This window comes from Bison bison, unplaced genomic scaffold (assembly GCF_000754665.1).
Source record: "Bison bison bison isolate TAMUID 2011002044 unplaced genomic scaffold, Bison_UMD1.0 scf7180017864330, whole genome shotgun sequence".
Lineage (NCBI taxonomy): Eukaryota > Metazoa > Chordata > Mammalia > Artiodactyla > Bovidae > Bison > Bison bison.
In genome coordinates, this window is record NW_011494902.1 from 8,444,682 (window position 1) to 8,466,967 (window position 22,286).

Consider the following 22,286-nt stretch of genomic DNA (forward strand, 5'->3'; position numbering starts at 1 on the left):
CCGGTCCCACCACTTCATGGGAAATAGATGGGGAAACAGTGGAAACAGTGGCTGACTTTATTTTTCTGGACTCTAAAATCACTGCAGATGGTGACTGCAGCCATGAAATTCAAAGACACTTACTCCTTGGAAGGAAAGTTATGACCAACCTAGATAGCATATTCAAAAGCAGAGACATTACTTTGCCAACAAAAGTCCGTCTTGTCAAGGCTATAGTTTTTCCTGTGGTCATGTATGGATGTGAGAGTTGGACTGTGAAGAAGGCTGAGAGCCAAAGAATTGATGCTTTTGAACTGTAGTGTTGGAGAAGACTCTCGAGAGTCCCTTGGACTGCAAGGAGATCCAACCAGTCCGTTCTGAAGGAGATCAGCCCTGGGATTTCTTTGGAAGGAATGATGCTAAAGCTGAAACTCCAGTACTTTGGCCACCTCATGCGAAGAATTGACTCATTGGAAAAGACTCTGATGCTGGGAGGGATTGGGGGCAGGAGATGAAGGGTACAACAGAGGATGAGATGGCTGGATGGCATCACTGACTCGATGGACGTGAGTTTGAGTGAACTCCAGGAGTTGTTGATGGACAGGGAGGCCTGGCATGCTGTGATTCATGGGGTCGCAAAGAGTAGGATACGACTGAGTGACTGATCTGAATCTGAATCTGAATGGTTTTCTCTCAGTTCTGTTAATGTCATTTTTCCTTTTAGGACTGGCCAAGAACTGTCACTAGGAGAAATCTATATTCTATATATTTATTCTTTGTCTTTATCATCAGGAGATTCACCTAGACCAAGATTATTCATTATTTTTAAAAAAATCATCAATTTTGCTTAAGAGCTTTAGCTGACATTCAAGATAAATGTGGAGTTATTTTGAGAATTTAGGGATCTTACTCCAACTGTAATTCTTAGAAATTACATTCTTAGTAATTCTTAGAAACCCTCTGGTCAAGTCCTTTTTTTAATCTTTCTCCTTCCAGTACCACAAGATCCCTTCTCCTTCCTTTTCAATGGGTGTCTAGTATGTCTTCTTTATTCTTTTTTCTCTAGCTTAATTTCTTCTATGTAGTCTGTGAATTCTGCTCTACCATGACTTCAGTTATTCTGTCTCTCTACTTGATGTAATTTTATAGATCTTGTTCCTAAGAATAAGAGTTTATCTTTATCCCTTAGTTAAAATTCTTGTGAGCTGGATAAAGCTACTCAGGTCAAGAGTTCAGGTTAACTGGAACAACATGGCTCCTTATGGACACCCTACACCCCAAGAGCTGTGCCACAGATGACTTGGGTCTGAAGGCAAAAATAAACATGTCTATTGAGCAATATCTTTTTTGATTCATTTCCTAGAGTAATGGAAATAAAAACTAAAATAAACAAATGAGACTTAATTAAACTCAAAAGCTTTTGCACTGCAAAGGAAACCATAAACAAAATGAAAGATAATCCACACAATGAAAGAAAATATTTTCAAATGATGCTACCAACAAAGGATTAATCTCCAAAATTTGCAAACAGCTCATGTGACTAAAAAACAAAAACAAAAACCCAATCAAATAGTAGGTGGAAGGCCTAAATAGACATTTCTCCAAAGAAGATCTACATGAAAACACACTCAACATCACTAATTATTAGAGAAATGCAAATCAAAAGTACAAACCAAATGCAAATCATAAGATGTCACCTCACACAGTCAGAATGGCCATTGTCAAAAAGACTACAGATAATAAACACTGGAGAGGGTTTGGAGAAAAGAGAACTTTCCTACACTGCTGGTGGGAATATAAATTGGTACAGCCACTATGGAGAACAGCATGGAGGTTCATTAAAGTACTGAAAATAGAGCTATTATATGATCCAGCAATCCCACTCATGGGCATCTGGAGAAAAACATGGTTTGAAAGGATACATGCACCTTTATGTTAATTGTGTCACTGTTTACAATAGGCAAGACATGCTGCTACTGCTGCTGCTAAGTCGCTTCAGTCCTGTCCGACTCTGTGTGACCCCATAGACGGTGGCCCACCAGGCTCCCCCGTCCCTGGGATTCTCCAGGCAAGAACACTGGAGTAGGGTGCCATTGCCTTCTCCAAGCCAAGACATGGGAACAATCTAAATATTCACTGATGGATGAATAGGTAAAGAAGATATGGTGTGCATGTGTGTGTTTGTGTGTGTGTGTGTGTGTGTGTGTGAGAGAGAGAGAGAGAGAGGGAGAGAGAGAGAGAGATGGAATATTACTCAGCTGTTAAAAAGAATGAAATAATGGCATTTGCAACAACATGGATGCATCTTCAGATTACCATACTAAGTGAAGTAAGTCATACAGAGAAAGACAAATATCATATGATATCGTTTACATGCAGAATCTTAAAAATGATACAAATAAATTTATTTACAAAAATTAAACAGAATCATAGACTAAGAGAACAAATTTATGGTTCCTGGGGGGAATGGTGGGGCAGGGGGAATATATAGGGAGTTTGGGGTTGACATGTACATGCTGCTATATTTAAAATAGAGAATTAACAAGGACTTTCTGTATAGCACAGGGAACTCTATTTAATACTCTGCAGTAACCTAAATGGGAAAGAATTTTAAAAACAGTCAGTTCAGTCACTCAGTCGAGTCCTACTCTTTGCTACCCTATGGACTGCAGCACGACATGTCTCCCTGTCCATCACCAATGCCCAGCGTTTACTCAAACTCATGTCCATTGAGTCAGTGATGCCATCCAACAATCTCATCCTCTGTCGTCCCCTTCTCCTTCTGCCTTCAATCTTTACCAGCATCAGGGTCTTTTCATATTGAGTCAGCTCTTCACATCAGGTGGCCAAAGTATTGGAGTTTCAGCTTGAACATCAGTCCTTCCAATGAATATTCAGGGCTGATTTCCTTTAGGATGGACTGGTTGGATCTCCTTGCAGTCCAAGGGACTCTCAAGAGTCTTCTCCAACACCACAGTTCAAAAGCATCAATTCTTCAGTGCTTGGCTTTCTTTATAGTCCTATTCCCACATCCATACATGACTACTGGAAAAACCATAGGCTTGACTAGATGGGCCTTTGTTGACAAAGTAATGTCTCTGCTTTTTAGTATGTTGTCTAGGTTGGTCATAACTTTTCTCCCAAGGAATAAGCATCTTTTAATTTCATGGCTGCAGTCACCTTCTGCAGTGATTTTGGAGCCCCCAAAAATAAAGTCAGCCACTGTTTGCACTGTTTCCCCATCTATTTGCAATGAAGTGATGGTACCATATGCCATGATCTTAATTTTCTGAATGTTGAGCTTTAAGCCAACTTTTTCTCTCTCCTTTTTCACTTTCATCAAGAGGTTCTTTAGTTCTTCATCGCTTTCTGCCATAAGGGTGGTGTCCCCTGCAAATCTGAGATTATTGATATTCCTTCTGGCAATCTTGATTCCAGAATAGATACATGTATTTGTATAATTGAATCACTCTGCTATACATCTGAAACCAATACAATATTGTTAATCAAGTACATATAGTTGATTGTTAATCATCTATATAATAAAGGGTTTACTTTCAAATCCTACTAGGATTTGAGACTACCTGAAGCCTGACAATCTTCTAGGATCTATCAGAGGATCCTGGTTGTACAAGGGAAAAGGTAGGGAGAAGATTCAAGGACTGACCTCAGCTTTAGGATTCCAGGAATTTTTTCTTACTTGGTTTCCATTCTGCATTCTGGAAAGCTTCTTTTTGTTTAGATATTTTATAGTTAGTCTCATTTAGATTATTTGGGTTTGCTGAAGCTCAGTGTCACAGGAAGGGGAATGAGAAAATAGAGCAAGTGTATTTTTTCAGTTTCTCTCCCAGATCTGCCTTATGACCTTCGAATAAAAGTGGAAACTGGAAACTGAAAGCAACAAAACATTCATACCTACCTGGCTATAGAGGACACTGTGGTTGTCTCCCCAACATCTCTGTCACCCTTTCCTCGTGGTATCCCCACGAAATGCAGATAGATTGATCCATTCCAACGTCTGGGTGGGTGAGTTCAGATTTGATTAACCACAAGGCCATAGTTCCTGCTTACAGAGGTCTATTTCTTAGTCTGTCCATCTTAGCAATCCTCTAGCCACAGGGGATGTGTAAGAATGAGTATTACATAAAACTTGGTTAATAGGACATAAATGTGACACTTTATTTTTAAAAAGAGTGCTTTTCTGACAAACTTACTACCAAGTAGGATTATTCTTTCATTAGACAAGGACATATGTAAATCAGATTACAACTGGCCATCTTGTTATTATGAAAAAGCCAGACTTTATAAAAAGCAGTTATTATGGAAATCAGCTAAGAGAAATCAAAAGGAAATGGGTCTTGACAGCATCACTGAACACTCAGGTGAAACAAATTTGAAGTTCTTCTTTGTATTTTTTAGCTGTGTGAGCCAGTATAGTATATGTGCTATTTAAGCCATTTGCAGTAATTTTTTTCTTGCTTCCAAAAACATCCTAACAGATACCTTTGATTCAAATTAAACAAAACAAACAAACAAAAAAACACTTGTTGGCCTACATAACTGAGATTTTCCAAGGTATTCTATCTTCAGACATGACTGGATACAGCAACAGTTCCTGGATACAGGAACTGTTTCGTCTCTCTTGAGTCTCTCTTCTACTTAGTTGGACTTATTTTCTGGTTTCATTCAGCAGCCCTCAGATAGTCTAAGGTCTGCTTCTGAAGCAAGGGGTGGAGTGAACAACCCTAGCAGAATACAGTAAAAGTAAAATGAAGGGTAATTTTCTATTGGCAAATTGCATAAAGTGATTAGAAGAATGGATGAATTCTGGGCAGGAGTAAAAATAGATACCTACTAAATAAGGGCAGATGGTGACTGCGGCCATGAAATTAAAAGACTCTTACTCCTTGGAAGAAAAGTTATGACCAACCTAGATAGCATATTGAAAAGCAGAGACATTATTTTGCCAACAAAGGTCCGTTTAGTCAAGGCTATGGTTTTTCCAGTGGTCATGTATGGATGTGACAGTTGGACTGTTGGAAATGTTACTTAAATTCTTTTAACCTTGATTTTCAAATACTGAAGTTAGCATAAGCAATCTTTAAGGTTTACTTTAACTTTATTTTAATGTGATAGCAGCATACTGAATATACTGTAGCATACTGTTGTTGTTCAGTTGATTAGTCATGTCCAACCCTTTGCAACCCTGTGGACTACAGCATGCCAGGCTTCCCTGTCCATCACTATCTCCCAGAGCTTGCTCAAACCCATGTCCATCGAGTTGGTGATGCCATCCAACTATCTTGTCCTGTCATCCCCTTTTCCTCCTGCCCTCAATCTTTCCCAGCATCAGGGGCTTTTCTAATTAGTAGGCTCTTTACATCAGGTGGCCAAAGTATTGGAGCTTCAGCTTCAGCATCCATCCTTCCAATGAATATTCAGGACTGATTTCCTTTAGGATTGAGTGGTTTCATCTCCATGCAGTCCATGGAACTCTCAAGAGTCTTTTCTAACACCACAGTTCAAAAGCATCAATTCTTCGGTGCTCAGCTTTCTTCACAGTCCAACTCTCACATCCATACATGACTACTGGAAAAACCATAGGTTTGACTAGATGGGCCTTTGTTGGCAAAGTAATGTCTCTGCTTTTTAATATGCTGTCTAGGTTGGTCATACCTTTTATTCCAAGGAGCAAGCGTCTTTTAACTTCATGGCCACAGTCACCATCTACAGTGATTTTGGATCTCAAGAAAATAAAGTCTGAAATTGTTTCCATTGTTTCCCCATCTATCTGACATAAAGTGATGGGACCAGATTCCATGATCTTCATTTTTTGCATGTTGAGTTCTACTGTTGAGCTTTTGAATGTTGAGTACTATAGTATAATGTAGTATAGTATATTTAGTATACTATCCCATCAGAAGAAAATCAAAGTAAACCCTAAAGATTATTTATGCTAATCACAACATTGGAAAATCAAGGTTAAAAGAATTTAAATGACTTTTCCAAGGTCACCTCCAGTGAATTATAGGCCAACTGGGACTAGAGCCAAGGACTTATTAGTCAAGCAATTTGCCTGTAAAAAGTGGAAGAAGGTGACATATCAGTGAGAAAGAATAATTAAGTGTCTTAGTTAGGTTTCTTACACAGTATAACTCTGGGACTATCACCCTCGCTGAGAGGATGATAACATTTTGCTCCTTGCTTCATTTTAAGGGGAGAAAATAGGTGTTCCAATTTAGCAAAAAAGTTTTAATCTAGGGAGAAAAAAATATCTTCAAATACACCACAGCATATCTCTGTGAAGGTTATTTCTTTATTTCTTGGCATGTTGGCATCTTAATTATTTTAACTGTTAAAGCCACATATGGATTTCTTCTACTGCTGGATAATCATCAGAAATGAAAAAAGTTGCTTTGATCCTGCAAGAACATTTTAATCACAGGATGAATTAAATACAAGTCAGCAATTTATATCTGACTTGTAGAGCATCTGAAACCCTGAATCTCATCTAAAAAGGCAAAAAGAAGAAGAGAAATTAGTATATATACTATTATTTTTTCAGGGTAACTAGTCACTTTTCACTGTACTTCTTTCAGTGAATGTGTAAATAATTCTTTAATAATAAGAGGCAAAAGAAAGAAGTAAAAAGGGTTGCATAATGGCTACAGGTTTGACAGATCAAATTCAAAAAGTAATAGGACAAAAAATGAAATATTTCTCAAAGTTCAAGGGTTTCAGTTCAAGGGCCAATCAAGCCATAAGTGTTGTCCTTTGGCTTCTAGAGCCACTGCATAGTTTTTTCATCTGCCACTGTCAAAAAGAATTTTAAATATTTTGCAGGCTACTCACAGCTTAGAGTCCCAAAGAGATTTTAAAGGTATCATAAAGGTTGTGATAATACTTATTTTTCTTCTTACAGAGTGGGTCAGAGGTTCTATTAAAAAGCCTCTTTAATATAAAATCAAGGTAAGAAATTCTCAGATAGGAACTCTATGTAGAACAGACAATTTCTAACATAATGACACCAGATGTTGTCCCAACAGAGGGGTCAAATAGCTACAGTGTGTGACCTCAGTTGTAGTAATTTTATGTCACTAATTTTCCATTAGTGGAGCTATGCAGGGAGTTTTGTTGCAAGCAGAGAGAAAACATAACTTCAAGTCACTGGTCTTATATATTGCTATTCATGTGGGAAAAAAAAATGAGGCACGAGTTTAAATGGAGGGAGACACAGAGGTAGATTGCAGGTAGACCATTTACTGTAAACAGAAGTGTTTTATTCATATATTCTTTCATTCATCATATTTCTGAATATTTCCTATGAACCAAATTCAGCATTACTCGTTAGATTCTTTCAGAAGTGTTAATGAGGGACATTAAGTACATTCACTGGAAGAACTGATTAGAGAAGTGTAAGAAAACACTTAGCTGTGTGTATATGTGCATACCTGTGTACATGGAATTTGACACAATAGTTTTTAACTTTTTATTTTAAAATAATTTAAGATTTGTAACATGTCATATAAAAAGTCGCCTCAGTTGTGTCTGACTCTTTGTGATCCTATAAACTGTAGCCCTCCAGGCTCCTCTGTTCTGGGGCTCTCCAGGAAAGAATACTGGAGTGGGTTTCCATGCCCTTATCTAGGGAATCTTCCATGACCAGGGATCGAACCTATATCTCTTAGGTCTCCTGCATTGGCAGGCCAGTTTTTTACTACTGGTGCCACCTGGGAAGCCCATATAAAGAGTACAGATAATTATTTCTAAGAATCTATATCAAGGAAATAATCAGACACATGTATACAGGTTTATCAATGAGGATGTTCATTATAGTGCTACTTAATGAGCATAACTGAAAATAATTTAAGTGAATATCAATTGAGAACCAGTTAAATACATTAATATATATTCACATTATTAAATATTTATAGCCATTGAATAATGCATACAAATTAAATATTTATTCATATAACTTCAATTTTATTATGTAATCTTATGAAAGAAAATGAAAGTGTTAGTTGCTCAGTCCTGTCTGACTTTTTGTGGCCCAATGGGCTGTAGCCCATCAGGCTCCTTTGTCCATGGAATTCTCTAGGCAAGAAAACTGGAGTGGGTAGCCACTCTTTCTATGGGATCTTCCTAACTGAGGGATAAAATCTGAGTCTCCTGCATTGCAGGTGAATTCTTTACCATCTGAGGCACCAGTAATCTTACAGATATGTATACAATTTGAAGGAAGTTTATACCCAAAGAGCTGTTACCTTTAGGTGGTGGTGACTACAGTTTTTTTCTGGATAGTGTATTTTCAGGTAGTTGAACTTTCTCAGATTAAAAGCAGATTTGAGGAGTGAATATCAACTGCTAAATCACAACTGTTGAATCATAATTCTCTGTTTCTGATGGTATTCTCTCAGTCACATTTAGCTTTACATGTTAGCAGAGAACATGATTGTGTAATGTGATATATTTGTGACATAGCAAAGGGCTCACTGCATAAAACTCCATCCAACTCCTTTTAAAAAAAGTTTTTTATTTTTTGGCCACAGCTTATGGCATGTTAGATCTTAGTTCCCCAACCAACTGGCATTGGACCAGTGCCCCTTACAGTGGACACACAGTCTTGACAACTGGACCACCAGGGAAGTCCCAAATCCATCTGATTTCTTGCTAATGCCTTGAATTCCACAGATGAACATTAGGTTTTAATGTTTAAATGCCACAAAGAAAAAAATAAATGACTGAAATTCACATTATATGTCAATAGTGTTAATACATTCCCTTAAGAGGGGGATTTTGAAGAAGGCAGAGGGAGGTAGTTGAAGCTGAACCTGCTTTAAAGAGGGGAAAAAAGACTCTGAGGGAAGTTGCTGGAGACGAAGATAGCCATCAATGATTTCTGATTTTACAGCTTTCCTGAGGGTTGACTTACATTTAGTCATGCAAAAGGATATGGTTTATGATATTTAAGTATCCCTTTTCAAATTACGAGATTTCATTTTGAATTATTTCTCCTGTCGATTAATGGTCTTTCCCATTATACTGGAAGTTCCCTGAGGGTGGAGGCTTTGTTTTCTATGCTATTACAATCCTAGCTCGCAGTGCCTTTGCAAATTAAAAATGTATCTAAAAATATTTGAGTCAACCTACATTTTTAGAAACAGAAAAGGCTTTGGAACCAGATAGATTTGGTTATTCAATGGCTGTCACTACCTCTATGATCCTTTCTTCCTCCCTTCCTTTCTTCACTGCTTCCTTCCTTCCCTTCCTTCTACAAATATTTAATTAGCTAAACACCAACAATATGAAGACTTATGTTAAATGCAAGCAAGTTAAAAACCTCATAACCTCTATGTTTTATCAATGACAAAATGAAGATAAAATAGTTCTCATTTCTAGATGGTTGAGAATATTCTGTGCAATGAGAAATTATGCATTTGAGACATCTTGCATCATTTTCACAGTTTCCTAACTTAGTAAATGATAAATGGTAGCTATTAATAGCATTATAGTACTGTATAATAAAGTATTCCTTTTGCACTTATTCATGATTTATATTGCAGATATTTATTGAGTAATTAATCTTCCCTGCTGGCTCAGACAGTAAAGCATCTGCCTACAATGCAGGAGATCCGGGTTCAATCCCTGGGCCAGAAAGATCCCCCTGGAGAAGGAAATGGCAACCCACTCCAGTAGTCTTGCCTGGAAAATCCCATGGACAGAGGAGCCTGGTAGGCAACAGTCCATGGAGTCACAGAGTTGGACACGACTGAGCGATTTCACTTATTTATTGAGTACTCATGGTGGTCCAGGGATTGTTCTATAGATTGTCAATACAAAAATGACTAAGACAGAGTCCTGAGCCTCTGGGATTTCACATCACAGTGAAAAACACACCACAAGGGCACAAAACCAAGTTACCTGATACATTTTTTGCCTGGCCAAGTTACATGACCCCTCCTCCCCATACTGTATTTTTCAAAAGTGAGATTAAAAAAAAAAAAAAAAAAATCCTGAAAGCTAAATCAGTCTAAGTCACTCACAGAAGTTGCAGGCTTCTCTTGGGTAATTCTTTACTTGACTGACCTTAGTGTGACAGAATGAAGGTTATCTGAGTGGAAGCAAAGGATGCTGGCTTTCCTGTAGGACTTCAACTTTTTAAGAGAGCAGCGTCCTAACTCATTCTCAGTTGACCCAATCAGTACTAGGCTTTGTGTATCAGTTTCTAGAATAGATGTGAGTGCTCTCCCATCAAGACTTTGAGGGAAGGAAGGGCCAGGGGCAAGAGACCTAGATTTCTGCAAAAGCAATAGAAACAAAGGATAATCAGGGGACAGGAAGATGAACAAAATTTAGGAATAAAGTTGAGCTTTACACTGAACATTGAATCAGAATGCACTAGGTAGAATACCAGAAACTGTTCTGGGCATTTACTAAAAAAAGCATTGCAATTTTCCTCCTTATTGTCTGTCACTTGTATAATACATGTGTGTGTGCTCAGTCGCTTCAGTCATGTCTAATTCTTTGTGACACTATGGACTGTAACCTCCCAGGCTCCTCTGTCCAGGGGATTTTCCAGGCATGAATACTAGCTGGAGTCGGTTGCCATTTCCTATTCCAGGGCATTTTCCCAAACCAGGGATTGAACATACAACTCTGAGTCTCCTGCATTGGCAGGCGTGTTCTTTACCACTAGCATCACTCAGGAAGCCCTGCGTAATAATACATGGATAGGTCTTTTTTGGTCTAACCTTAGAGCACTGAGGCAGACTCTTGATACCTGCAAATCTTGAAGTCTCTGGAATGAGAGAACAGAGAAAAGGACTGGAAAAGGCTGTCTCAAATCTCCTGATGGAAATTCATAGCAACGGCTTCTAGACAAGTCCTGCTATATGTAGACAATTCCTGCTGCCTGCAGTGGCAGACTTGTCAGTACCACACTAGTGTGAATGTAGCTGATTTCTCATGTGTGCCTGTGTGCTCAGTTGCTCAGTCATGTCCAACTCTTTGCAATCCCATGGCCTGTAGCCTGCTAGGCTTCTCTGTCCGTGGAATTGTTCAGGTAAGAATACTAGAGTAGGTTGCCACTATCCAGGGGATAGTCCTGACCCAGAGGATATCCCTGACCTAGGGATCGAACTCAACATCTCTGATATCTCCTGCATTGGCACGGGGCTCTTTACCACTGCACCACCTAGATTAACAATTCAGTCAAAGTGGGGGTGTTGAAGACCCTCCTTAATGCATGACTGGAGGGGAAAAATTGGGGAAATTTACTGATTATACAGAAACTTTCTTGTTGAATCTAAAAAGGGACTATTCGATCGCTGATGAAAAGTCCTTTTCATTGTCCTTCAAAGAAAATCTCGATCTTCAGAGGCAAATCTATGTGTGACTGTAAGTACAGGATTCCTGGATGAAATGTTCTCTTTTAAGCACATATAGTTCAGAAGGTTGGAGCCAAAGAGAAGCAGCTATCTGCTTTCCCTGTTTCCTAGCTACAGCCCTGAAGTAAGCTCCCACCCAGCTGGAAATGAGTTTTGACTGCGGCAATTATATAGATGTCACTGTAAGCTGTTATCTTATCAGATCTTTTTCTTTTCTTTCAGAGTCCCAGCATCATCTTTCAGAGGGACTGGATTACTTAAGATAAAGAGAGAGCTTAGATACATTGCCACAATAAAAACAAAGATGTCTCAGACATTGGCTTTATAATGTTAGCCACAGATGGAAACTGCTTGAAAGGATACATGAAAATAAAAGCAAACCCAGCTCACTCATTGCTCAAGCAGTAATGATAGTCAGACTTTTCAAAGATCCTGGACACTGACTGATTTATCCATTACATAGCTTGCATCTTACTTGAGGAAATTCTTTAAATGCAAGGTCTATGCATGCTGCAATGTCCTTTAGTGTCTATTGGGAGAAATATCTAGAATCTTACCAACAAATCTGGATTCTGTGAAGCTTACTCAATGCTTGGAACAAAAATACACCAATCCAAGAGTGGAATCTCAATGAATGAGAGCAGACCTGCCACATTTTTGATGAAGACATGGTCTAGGAATGGACAGTAGCCTCTGAAAGGCCCCACAAAAGACCAAGCAGGAAAGAAAGGTAATTTACAATTTTGCACTTTTGTGAAAGGGAGGTGGCCTTAGCAAAGTGAAAATGGCATGTTAGCTTTCAGCTACATTTTCCATTAAAGAATGGGGGAAATTAAAAGGCAATGCCAAAGAATGCTCAAATTACAACACAACTGCACTCATCTCACAAGCTAGTAAAGTAATGCTTAAAATTCTCCAAGCCAGGCTTCAGCAATATGTGAACCATGAACTTTCAGATGCTCAAGCTGGTTTTAGAAAAGGCAGAGGAACCAGAGACCAAATTGCCAACATCTGCTGGATCATCGAAAAAGGAAGAGAGTTCCAGAAAAGCATCTATTTCTGCTTTATTGACTATGCCAAAGCCTTTGACTGTGTGGACCACAATAAACTGTGGAAAATTCTGAAAGAGATGGGAATATCAGACCACCTGACCTGCCTCTTAAGAAACCTGTATGCAGATCAGGAAGCAACAGTTAGAACTGGACATGGAACAACAGACTTGTTCCATATTGGGAAAGGAGTACTTCAAGGCTGTATATTGTCACCCTACTTATTTAACTTATATGCAGAGTATATCATGGGGAATGCTGCCCTGGATGAAGCACAAGCTGGAATTAAGATTGTGGGAAGAGATATCAATAACCTCAGATATGCAGATGATACCACCCTTATGGTAGAAAGCAAAGAGGAACTAAAGAGCCTCTTGATGAAGGTGAAAGAGGAGAGTGAAAAAGTTGGCTTAAAGCTCAACATTCAGAAAATGAAGATCATGTCACCCAGTTCCATCACTTCATGGCAAATAGATGGGGAAACAGTGCAAACAGTGGCTGACTTTATTTTTCTGGACTCCAAAATCACTGCAGATGGTGATTGCAGCCATGAAATTAAGACGCTTACTCCTTGGGAAGAAAGTTATGACCAATTAAAAAGCAGAGACATTACTTTGTCACCAAAGGTCCGTCTAGTCAAGGCTATGATTTTTCCAATAGTCATGTATGGATGTGAGAGCTGAACTATAAAGAAAGCTGAGTGCCAAAGAATTGATGCTTTTGAACTGTGGTGTTGGAGAAGATTCTTGAGAGTCCCTTGTACTGCAAGGCGATCCAACCAGTCCATCCTAAAACATATCAGTCCTGGGTGTTCATTGGAAGGACTTATGTTGAAGCTGAAACTTGAATACTTTGGCCACCTGATGCAGAGAGCTGACTTATTTGAAAAACCCCTGCTGCTGGCAAAGATTGAGGGCAGGAGAAGAAGGGGATGACAGAGGATGAGATGGTTGGGTGGCATCACCGATTCAATGGACATGAGTTTGGGTAAACTCCGGGAATTGGTGATGGTCAGGGAGGCCTGGTGTGCTGTGGTTTATGGGGTCTCAAAGAGTTGGACATGACTGAGTGACTGAACTGAACTGGTCTTAGAAAACTTTAATTCAGAAATTTATGGTTTGTCTAGATTGGAATTTTGCCCCTGATTGTTCCTTTCCTCATCTGCAGGGGGATCATAATACCCTCTTCATTAATACCTGACTTGAAGTGCCTCCCTAGAGCAGGAGTATAGGTACTGCTCATTAAGACTTTCTCTGGCTGATGCAAAGTAAGAAGTGCCACATCTCTATATCAGCACAATGTTAAAAAGCAAGAGATTTCCAGAAGAAAATCTGCTTCTCCTTCACTGACTATGGTGAAGCCTTTGAGTATATGGATCATAATACACTGTGGTAAATTCTTCAAGAGATGAGAGTACTAGACTACCTTACCTGCCTCCTGAGAAAGCTGTATACATTTCAAGAAGCAATAGTTAGAACTGGACATGGAACAGACTGGTTCCAAATTGGGAAATGAGTACATCAAGGCTGTATATTGTCACCTTACTAATTTAACTTATATGCAGGGGCCTGGTGTGCTGCAGTCTATGGTGCTGTAAAGAGTCAGACACGACTGAGCAACTGAAATGAACTGACTGAAGGACATTTTTGATTGTCGTGACTGACAAGAGGAGGGATGCCACTGGCATCTAATGGGTAAAGTCCAGGGATGCTGCTAAACATCCTCCAATATATAGGACAGTCACCCTGCTTCAACCCCAACAAAGAATTATTTGATCCAGAATGTCTGCAGTGAAAAAGTTCTGGGGATTGATAGTGGTGATGGTTGTACAATTATGTGAGTGTACTTAATGCCAATAAACTATATGCTTAAAAAAAAAAAAAACTTATATGCAGAGTACATCATGCAAAATGCAAGGCAGCATGAAGTACAAGCTGGAATCAAGGTTGCCAGGAGAAATGTCAATAATCTCAGATATGGAGATGAAACCACCCTTAGGGCAGAAAGCAAAGAACTAAAGAGCCTCTTGACGAAAGTGAAAGAGGAGAGTGAAAAAGTTGGCTTAAAACTCAACATTTAAACAATGAAGATCATGGCATCTCGTTGCATCACTTCATGGCAAATAAGATGGGGAAACAGTGACAGACTGTTTTTCTTGGGCTCCAATATCACTCACTGCAGATAGTGACTGCTGCCATGAAATTAAGACACTTGCTCCTTGGAAGAAAAGCTATGACCAACCCAGACGGCATATTAAAAAGCAGAGACATTACTTTGCCGACAAAGGTCTATCTAGTCAAAACTATGCTTTTTCCAGTAGTCATGTATGGTTGGGAGAGTTGGACCATAAAGAAAGCTGAGCACCAAAGAACTGATGCTTTTGAACTATGGTGTTGGAGAAAACTCTTGAGGGTCCGTTGAACTGCAAGGAGACCAAACCAGTCAATCCTAAAGGAAATCAGTCCTGAATATTCACTGGAAGGACTATGCTGAAGCTGAAGCCCCAATACTTTGGCCAACTGATGGGAAGAGCCAACTCATTGGAAAAGACCCTGATGCTGCGAAAAATTGAGGGCAGGAGGAGAAGGAGGCAATAGAGGATAAAATGGTTCGATGGTATCATTATCTCAGTGTACCTAAGTTTGAGCAAATTCTGGGAGATACTGAAGGACAGGAAAACCTGGCATGCTGCAGTCCATGGAGAGCTGGAAAGAGTCAGACATTACTGAGCAGCTGAACAACATTTAATAAATGGGATAAAATATCAAAGAGTTTTAAGTGATTTTTCCATACAGCTAGTATATGACAGAATCATTTTCAGATCAGTTTTTGCCTCAAATGTCAGTGTCGTTTCCACCATATCACAATGGGCTCTTCACTGACCTCAGAAAATTCTATGAAGGGTATGAAACACAGGTTAAGTCCTGTTTCTTGAAAGCCTAGCCTTGCCCACTGAGTCCATAATTGTCTCTCTTTCCTAAAAATCTACTTACAGATTTCTTCATTATGGAATTCAAGCAAACATAGCATCATTACTTTCTTTTTCAAACTTCATATGTGCATGTTATCTGTCAGGAGAGTGTAAACTCCTCGGTTCTGTCTCATCTCAACAAAAATTTGAAGCGACGGACACTAAAGCCCTTGGTGCATCACAGCTCTTGGACAGACTGTGGTCTCGAACAGACTGTGTTATAGCTCTTAGATCAATGTTACAGCTCCATGTTACAGCTCAGTTTTATTTAGAAAATAGCAGGAAAATACATCCTTGAGCATGAGGGCATGCCAACCCAAAGATGTGAAGAGAAGAGAGAGCCCTGGCCCTTTGGCTCCTTTTTTTATATGTTTTTCCTCCTCCCCCCTGGGCCTGCCCTATGTAAATTGGGCTAGCCAGGAGTGCTGTTTTTTCTACCTGAGGTCCTCACTCTGGTCCTTGGACTTTCCTTTGACCTTCCTTTGTTCTATTTTTGCGAGCTTTTCCCTTCCTTGTCTTTTAGCCATTGCCATTTTGGACTCCTGTTTCCTATTCTAACTACATAACATTCCCCATTCAAGAGATGGGAGGCCCAATTCTTCGGGAATAGGGAAGTCGAGGTCTTTCTGGCTACTTCCTGCTGAACTGGGACGGCGAGGGGTATTGGGCCTCTCCCTCTTGCTAGTCTCAGGCCTCAGAGTCCTTATAGTCCATCTAAGGGTGGGTGATATTTTCTGTGGTCGGCTGTAGTTTTATATATCCTTGTTGAACTCGTACTGCTTGTTGTAGTTTGTTGACCTGGTAGCAGAGGCTTAGCCTCTGTAGTCTCAAAATTGGAGACAACTGCATATCCAGCTCTTCTTTTTCCATCCAAGACAAAGCTACTTCCATGAGTGTACCAGATTTCCTCAGGATTGGTCAGAGGATCTCCCAACAATCCCTCGTGGGGTTTTGTCCAGTGGTTCAAGGTTTCTAGGCAAGAATGAAAGGGGAGAGAGCCCTCGGGGGTAGGCAGGAGGGTGACTGGGTTAAGAACCTCACAAGCGGATAGACTGAGGCCTGGATTTTCCATCAGCAGTACTTGATATCTGAGGATTCTTTGATCAGACATCCATAAGTGACCTCTTCCATTTAGGAGTTGTTTTACTTGGTGGCTAGTAAAAATAGTTAGCTTGCCCCCAAAGGAGAGTTTTAAAGTTTCTTCTATCAGTATTGCAACAGCTGCAAGACTTTGAAGGCAGGGTGACCAGCCTCAGGCAGTTGGGTCGAGCCTCTTGGATAAATAAGCTACAGGCTGGGGCTCAGATCCCAATCTTTGAGTTAAGACTCGTAAGGCTATTCCTTCTCTTTCATAAAGTTGGAATACTTTTTATGGCTCTGGAAACCTCAAGGCAGGTGCCTGAGTTAAGGCTTGTTTTAGTGTAGCCTCTGCCTTCTTTTGAGGAGTTCCTCACATCAGTGGGATTGAATCATCCCGTCCCTTTAAGCTTTCATATAAGGGCCGGGCAATTAGACCATAGTGGGTTATCCAGATTCTACAATACCCAGTTAGCCCCAGGAAAGCTCGCAATTGTTTTTGAGTCATGGGGGAGGGCAACTGGAGGATTCCTTGTACCCAATCAGAGGACAGCCTCCTGGACCCATGTGCAATCTGAACTCCCAGGTAAGTGACCTTTGTCTCCACCATCTGTGCCTCAGCATGGAGACTTTATATTCCCTCTCTGCCAAAAAGTTTAGAACCCGAATTTCATGTTATTGGGCATTTTTCTCATCTGGAGAGCAGATTAGTAGGTCATCTACATATTTTAATAGTTTCCTATTAGGTCCCAGATCCAGATCTAGGAGATCTCAGCTAAAGGTCTGTCCAAATAGGTAGGGGCTATCTCTGAACCCCTGAGGTAATACTGTCCAAGTCATCTGTTGGTGTTTTCTTCTTGGGGCCTCCCACTCAAAGGCAAAAAGATATTGGGGTTCTTTAGCCAGTGGTATGCAAAAAAAATGCATCTTTGAGATCCAAGACTGTAAACCACTTGGCACTGGGTGGAATTTCTCCCAAGATTATATAGGGATTGGGTATTGTGGGATGGAGGGGGACTACAGATTCATTTATGATCCGGAGATCTTGAACCATTTGCCAGGTTCTGTCCTTTTACTTTACTGAGAGGATTGGGGTGTTATATGACAAATTGGTGGGGACCAATAGCCCACAAGCAAGGAATTTATTTATTAAGGGCTGTAGTCCCTCCTGAGCCTCTCTTTTGAGGGGATATTGTTTCCAGTTAGGAAACCAAGTGGGATCTCAGAGGACAATGATAACTGGTTCAGCTTGGTGGGCTCATCCAGGAGTGCCCTTGTCCCACACCTGGGGGTTAAATTTTGTCCTCCCATAATTTTTGGTCCCTCTCTACTGGAGAGGATGTAATGGGTTCTTCAGTAGTAACCAGAAGCTGTAGGGCTCTAGGGGCTGAAAAGCTTTCCATCACAAGGGTGGTCCTCAGTTTAGTGAGAATATCTCTTCCCAATAAGGGAGTAGGACACTCAGGGACCACCAGAAACTGGAAAATATTTGTCTATCCAAGCATCAAAGAAGTGCTCGGGTGAATCTTTTAGAGTTGTTTTTCCTGTAGCACCCCAAATGGCACAGATTTGGGAGGAGAAGGCTCTGGAGTAGGAGATCAAGACAGAGTAGGTAGCCCCTGTGTCAACCAAGATATTCTCGGACCTACCTGCTACATCCAGTTGCACCCTTGGCTCCAGCCCCATGATGGTTATCTGTGACAGGCGGGCTGGCTGGACCGGGCCGCTTCAGTCCTGTTCAACCATCGTGAGGGAAGGCTTGGTGCTTGACCTCAAGCCTCTTGGGTCCCGAGGCAGAGTGCTGCCCAATGTCCCAGTTGATGGCATTTGTGGCAAGCCATTTTAGGAGGCTTGTCATGGTTTGGACACTCTTTGGCCCAATACCCCACCTGTCTACAGATTAGGCATTTGCCTCGTGCCTTGTCCTTTAAGGACTTGGGGTTTGCCATAGGGCTTTCCTGGAGGGCAGCCACCATCTGGACATGCCTTGTCTCTTTCCTTCTCTCCCTCTCCCGGGCCTGGCCTCCTTCTCCTGTTCTCTGTTATAAAAGGTATTGATGGCTATCTGGACCATCTCATCTAAAGAGGTAGCAGGGACCTGCTGTTGTAGCTGTTGTAACTTTATTCTGATATCTGATGCACATTGGGACAGGAATTTGTCCTTTAAAATCACTTGTCCCTCATAAGAGTGTAAGTCCAGATTGGTAAACTTTTGCAGGGCCTCTTTTAGCCTTCCCAGAAAAGCAATGGAGTTCTCACTGGGGTCCTGAATTATTGCTGAGACCCGGGCATAGCTGATTACTTTTTGCTGGGCTGCTTTCAGTCCTGCATTCACACAGATTAGAAAATGATCTAATTTTAAAGATGTGCTCAGGGTCATTATAATTCCAATTAGGATCTAAGGAGGGGACTGCGGTTTCCCCTACTGAGTATTTATCACTTGACATGTGAAGCCCTGTTCCATACCTTTGGGCTTCCTTTAAGACTCTAGTTTGCTCAGGGTCAGATAACTTTGACTAAATATGACCATGATGTCCTTCCACGTCAGGTCAAAGGCCAAGGTAATGTGTTGGAATGTATTTATATTTGCCTGGGTCATCTGTATAGCTTCCCAGGTCTTGTTTGATCTGTCTTAGTTCTAAGAGGGAGAAGGGCTTATGGACCTGGGCTGGTCTGAATTCTCCCCCAGTTTCAACTAAGGGACATACTTGAGTTGGCTTTTGTGGAGGCGGTGTTCCCAGATATGGGGGCATGTTTGGATACAAGGAAGGAACACCAGGCAACTTGGGAGCTGTAGGAGGCTCCAGTCTCTTCGGGGGGTGTGAGAGGTAAGCCTTTGAGGGGGCGGGGGTGGTGGTGCGGTTTTTTCTCTTGGTTGCCTGTGCTTAACATCATTTGCCTAGTAGGCTCACTTTTAGGGCATACAACAATCCCATACTTAAGACAGAGTTCCTTCATATCTCTTAGAAGAAAATTTGGACATAGGGGATCTCTGTCCATTTCCCTTGTCTTTTGCAGAAAAATTATAGCTGCAGGATAGTATTGAAATTTAAACTCCCATCCTCAGGCCAGGATAATGAGATAATACCCCCTAGAGGATACTGTGGCCATGCAGTGGCACAATAGAATTTTAAGTGACTTCTTAGAATTAGAGGATCAAACAGCTTCCAGTTACCAAGGATGCATCTCAAGGGCGTCTGTTGGGAAGTGGATTGGTTATTTCCTATCTGAAAGACAGTCATGAAAGGAAGGAAAATAAAAAGAAAAAACTAATAGGTCTCCTTCAGTTTCCATGGGTGACTTCCTTAGGGGTGAGTCTTAGGGGTGAAGCTTATCCTACCCAGTACTGTTGCAATCTGAGAGCCAGGCATCCCCTGGGTCAGGGTGCAGATCCCCAGGCAGGCTGAGACGTGACAGCCTCCTAGAGGTCGAATCCCTGGGCAGGTCGAGGCGTGATGGCCTCCCAGGACCCCTGGACTGGCGGATCCCAGAGCAGGTTGAGGTGTGACAACCTTTCGAGGACCAGATCCCTAGGCAGGTCAAGGCAGGTTGACCTCCTGGGACCCCTGGACTGAAGTTGGGCATCCCCAAGATCTCCAGCGTGACCAGTGCTGAGTAGGATTAAGGGGTTGTAATTTTAACTCATTGCCAGTATGTTCACCACAGATGGAAATAGATAACCTGATGTAAGGCAATCCAAGCCTGTACCCTGAGACTGGGAAACAGTGAAACAGTCATAAGCCTTGTCCTTTTACTGCTCTAAGGGATTGTAAGTCACTGATTTCCTCCCCTAGTCCTCCATAAGAACAGGTTAGGGTGTCTCCAGTGGTAAACATTCATTGTCATAGACCCACTTTAGGTAATAACAGAAGTAATGACAAAGGAGTGGGTTATCTGGCCCTGTTAGAGGCATTAAGGTATTTTAATAATAGACTGGTTGGAGCCACATTGCCCTCAAGGGGGCAGGGTCCTGATTGTAGGAGTTAGCAATTGGCTTAAGAACAAATTTGTTAAGAGGCAACAGACCAGATGTTCCATAGAAATGGAGTGGAGATTTGATCCTGAGGTATGTTTGTAACTTTAGCAGAAGGGTGGTAAGGGTTTGGGCCCAAACGGCCTGCAGGGCTAACTTCCAAAGTGGCAAACATTATCCCTGGAAGCCTAATTGTCTTTGAAGGGATGCCAACCAATGGACTTCTAGTAGGTATTTTGTGCCTGTCACCCACCTTAGCGGGTTCACTGAAAGATGCTGATGTTGCACATGTTGTAGGAAATATGGAAGATGAAGGCCTGAATATCTAGAAAGAGTGGATATTATACAGTATTTCCCTCCCAAGGGCCAGCTATTTTCTGGTTGTCCCACCAGAAGACTGTAGAGGCAACATTGTGGAACTGGACGGGGCAAAGGAAAAAAGCACGAAACAGGAGGGAAGGGAGCAGGGCACAACCTTTGAAAGAATGGCATAGCACAAGGACATAACATAAACCAGTTAAAATCAATTGGGTCCAAGATGACAAGTCAAATTCAAGTAAACCTTAATCCCCAATCTGTAAGCTAAATGACACATCCAGATGTGGCAGGATACCTCCCAGGTTGGGATGATCCTCCCACTCATTAGCGTGTGAATTCACTCGCAAAACCTAGCCAGGTGGCATTCCACCACCTAATTTGCCCTCTGCAATAGCCCACACCCTGCAGAGTATGCTTCTCTCTGAATACTAACAAATCCACCTCTTACTTATCCCTGTGTCTCTGGATTTTTGCAATGAGACATCAGAGCTTGAGCTTCATTAGGTCCTGAAGCCAGAAAATATGCTAAATACCTGACCTGTGCTCACAGTTTTCATTGGCCTGATCCTTGGCACAAAGATTAAGGACAGAAGAACCCCCACCCACTTGGGTAACAGCTACTGGGGCTCAGTGCCTTTGGGACACATCGAGGAATAGCCTCTCCAGAGTCCCTCAATAACTGCCACTCGCCTGTTCATGGTGTGTGGGGGGGGCGGCTGGGGGGGTGGCGGGGGAGTCAGGGGCGGGGGTTGAGGACACAAGAAACGAGAGATTGTAAAGGAATCAAGATTTTGTTAGGCCTATGTCCCTCCAGCCATAGGAGAGAGGACCCTCCTACCTTAACCGGAGGTCTTCTGGAATCTGAGACAGCTGCGTGAGCTTTCTGCTGAGTTCGCTTTTCACTGTCCTGGTTTTCAGCATGATGGGCCTCTTGTCATTTCCTTTGTGCTGGGTTTTCTTTGTGGTCCACTTCTACCGAGGGAGCTTTTGCTGGGTTGGGCTCCTGTTGTGCTTGGCCTCTTTCTTGTGGGGACTGCGCAGAGATTGTTTCAGCCAGGTTAAACCTGAGTCACGGTACCATACATGTCAGGCGAGTGTAATCTCCTCGGTTCTGTCTTGTCTCAACAAAAATTTGAAGCGACAGACAATAAAGCCCTCAGAGTGTCACAGCTCTTGGACAGACCGTGTTATAGCTCTCAGGTCTCAAATAGACCATGTTATAGCTCTTAGCCAGATTAGTGTTACAGCTCCACGTTACAGCTCAGTTTTATTTAGAAAATAGCAGGAAAATACACCCTCCAGCCATGAGGCCATGCTGACCCAAAGACACAAAGAGAAAGAGAGAGAGAGAGAGAGAGCACTAACGCTCGTGTACAGGAGAGGAGAGAGAGAGAGAGAGAGAGGCCCCCAGCCCTTTGTCTCCTCTTTTTATATGCTGCTTCCTCACCACTACCACCCCTCCCCCGACCCCACCCCCTGGGCATGCCCTAGGTAAACTGGGCTGGCCAGGAGTGCTGTTTGTTCTACTTGAG